This window comes from Rhagoletis pomonella, unplaced genomic scaffold, assembly GCF_013731165.1.
Source record: "Rhagoletis pomonella isolate Grant_MI unplaced genomic scaffold, Rhpom_1.0 Rhpom_scaffold_00002, whole genome shotgun sequence".
NCBI classification, from domain to species: Eukaryota; Metazoa; Arthropoda; class Insecta; order Diptera; family Tephritidae; genus Rhagoletis; species Rhagoletis pomonella.
Window position 1 is genome coordinate 46960469 of NW_023458556.1, and position 3891 is coordinate 46964359.

Genomic DNA, 3891 nt, shown 5'->3' on the forward strand with positions numbered 1-3891 from the left:
TTATCGACCAGTTGAGATAAATTAGCTCGGAACAAATTAGTATGAAAACCGTAAGCATTTGAGATACAAACAGTAACTATCATTTTCGAAAATGACAAAAATCTAAAGTTACCTAAGGAAAACGATAGTACAGGAGCTGTGGCTAAATGGTCTTGCTTCCCTAAATGTACGAAATCGCTTTGATTGAAATGAATTTGCAATCCGTCAAGAATTTGTCAAACAACAAAAATGTTGTATATCTTTTCATAAATAAATAATATGTGATATATACATATGTATATATATACTTCCATATACAACTGCGGATATATGTCGAATTAGGCTTTACTGATTCCCAATAATACGAAAACACACGCTGTAGATTCAGCACTGTGTAAGAATTATGTAACTTAGAAACATTGCTACTTCCTAACTACATAAATATGCATGTAAGTTACGGTATTGTGTTTCTGCAATTTCGGCAGTTTTTACTTGAACAACAAAATTGCTTCTTTTGGGACACGTGCTAACGTCAAGATGATGGCACAAGCATCACTGCGTCACTCAAGGCGTGTAAGTACATATGTGCGTGTATCTATCTGATCATACCCTTGCGTATGCACAAAATTTGAAGATAAATTTTTAGAAAATTTATGAGTTCTTTTCCACTTTTTAGGGCTATAAGCTAATCAATCAACGAAAAAAGGTACTCAACTTGTTGAGTTTAAGACAGTTTGTTTTTCAATTAACTTAAGTTTACATAAGGTAGGTTTTTGCCCTTACCGTGTAGGCATGTAATTGAATGTAATTATGTTGTATGTAATAAAAAAGTAGATATGTTTAGCTAAATATTCAGAAAAGTTATAAACATTTTCGCATAAATTTAAGCTCTTGAATGTAGTATTTGTAAAACTCGTACTTACATACCTACGTACGCACAAATGAGCAGCTGGTTGGTGGTTAAGAGCAGTTTGGAGTTAATTTGTATCATTTTCGTTGAGACTTTTAGCTCAAGAAACTTGGTGACTTGTAACCAAACTTTTTGTTGTGGTTGCTGTTGCTGTTGTGTTGTAGATACATTTCCTCGTCTATGTACAAGTGCGTATTTGCATTTCCTCGCTTATTTACCAGTTAGAATTCTTGCCATTGTGTACACATGTATGTACATTTAGGTAGTCGTCAACGACTTCGGTTAGCATACAAATCTTCAAAACACGCACATACATTGTATCACCCTATACTTGTAGGCATTTGTTTGTTCCTTCAGGCCATTGAGCTGAAACAGTGTCTACTTTGGGGCGTTAGAGCATTCTCGCATTTTGTTTTGCATATTTATTCGGTGGCTGTACAAGAGCAACGAGCCGCTGACGTGACTGTAGGGTAAGTGCTTAATAAGTTCTCGGTTAGACATTGTGGCACTTGCGGATAAATGACACATGCGATGCACTCACTTTCCTTTTGTCAAAGTTGCGCCACAAATAAGGGGAGGGTAAGTGTGTGTACAAATATTTATGAGGAATTTCATTGTTATCCCAGCCGCTTTGGTAATATATTTTTTTTTGTGTTTTTTTTTCTGCTCACGTTGTTGTTTATGTTAGCTTTATTTCCCGAAGATTATTTGACTGGTTCATTTTGATTGCTGGCCATGTTGCTGATGTTGCAAATTTTGATTTTTCGTCTTTAATGTTTGTAAGATTGGTAAAGCTTTGAACGTTGGAATATTTTATCTTCTAACATGGCGGATCTGTGTATGGTACTTTAAGGTTTTATTTGTTTGCAAAATGTAGGGTTGATGCAGGTATTAATAATAACTAGTATCGGCCAGTTGTCGAAATTCGAAATTTTTTTCATATACTTTTGAATTTTGATTTTCACCAATATTGACTCCTTTATGCGAACAGAAATTTTAAAGTCTACTACTGAAGGTTATATCGAATTTACCGAAAAATTTAAAACCAAATTTCTTCAGTAGCTTTTAAAATTAGAACGAGAAATGAACCTGCATTTTTCATTTGTAAAAAATACGCGTATATATTTGTATGTATAGATGAGATGCTTACCGATTTATCACTGACTAATATGTTAAACATATACTAATTCAGACTGTAAATACGTTCTTCGAATATATTGGTCTGAGAGTCTCTTGGAAGGTTGAAAACAAAAATAAAATATAATGTTTCCTTCTCTAATGGTTTCACACGTGGTTTGTGAAAGCCCAATATTTTTGCATTACACGATTGGGCTACCAAGTTACACCAAATTCTATGTTACAAATATGTGTTCCAAATACGAAGGAAATCGGACCATAAATGGGTTTTTTTAAGATATTATCAATGCCTGCGCTACCTATCGGAAGACACACACTCATCCTTCTAGAAAACTTTGCACAAAATAACAATAATTCAATAAGATTTAGAAATCTGGTATAAAATGGTTCCCAAATGAAGGATTCTTTCCATTTTATGTGAATATAGATATAGGTATTTTATTGAGCTTGAGGCTGGGTTTTTTGAATGAAAATTTTGTAGAAAACAACATTAATTTACATTTTGGTAGAAGTTATAGCTGCTATTTCGGAAATCAAAAATTATTGAAATACTTGTGCATTCAATCACGTATTTACTTTTTATAGGCGTATATAAAACATATTACATTAAAAATAGTAATTTGAAAACTCATCTATTCATTTATGGCATTCAGTATGCAATAATACTTTTTGTTAAAAAAAAAATTGGCTAATTTAGTTAAAAAAAAAAACCAAATCAGAGAAAAACCACCAAATAAGGAAAAATAAAAAAAACAACCAAGTTTGGTTGAAAACAACGTGAATGCTGGGCATTGTGCAATGACAAAAAATATGTTGAAAAAATTAAAAAATAAGTAAATTTAATTTTCTTTAAGGAGCTAAGGAGGCAATGAATTTTTTTAGCTTTTTGCTTCAGCTCCGCTATAGATATTTTGAAAATTGGCGTGACACCGCCAACTTACATACATATGACCCGGTTCAATTACTTAATTAAGTCATACGAGTACTATCGAAAATGTTTTCATTCGGGAGAAAACACCCTAGCCTTTAAAGTAATATACTGAAAGATAAAAAACGCTATTAAATACGTCTTCCGGGTATATAAAGTTCGATTTGGCCCGAACTTATACTTTTTTACTTATTTTTCATTAAATTTCTTTTAATCATGTACTTTATAGCCGTTGGTGAAACTTTTGTCCTTCGTACTCTGTAGGCGTACATAGGGATGTATGTAAAACTTCACCGCTCAATAAAGTTTCTATTGAGTAAGATTTTCACTGACGGATATGTACTACTTACTCTGCTGAGTTTGACGTTGGAGTGAAACGCGTTGATTTTTATTATATTCTTCTCAATGGTATGGCGTATTGCTGTGGGAAAAATAAGAAGTAAAAACTTTTCAAGAATAATTAAAATTTAATTGCTTTCGTTAACGATTCTAGGTGTTGGCTTTTTTTTAGTTTAAGCATTATCTTGCTTGGGGATATGTATGTTAAATGCAGCTGTACAGATAAATATTTGTATATGTAAGCTTATGGAGGATATTATCTTTACTTAAATAATCTCATTCTAACATCTAGCAAAGGATCTTGGCACCATTATTTATAGAATTTATTGATATATTTAAAGGAAATTGTCTAAGTTAAATGTTGAGTAAAAGTAAGCAATTTCCGTAGAAATATTTTTCATTATTTCTGTTATATTTGACTCCAATAAACGAATGTTTGGCGCTTAAACGTTTTCTAACGGCCCTAAGAGAAGTAGGCATAAACGAAGTCTTGGGAAGATAAGAGTTCATTGCACTTGAAAATCACGGAAAAAACTCTATGGCTAAAATTAAAAATCGGCAAATGTTACCAAATAAATAAGAATAAAACTACGCGAGG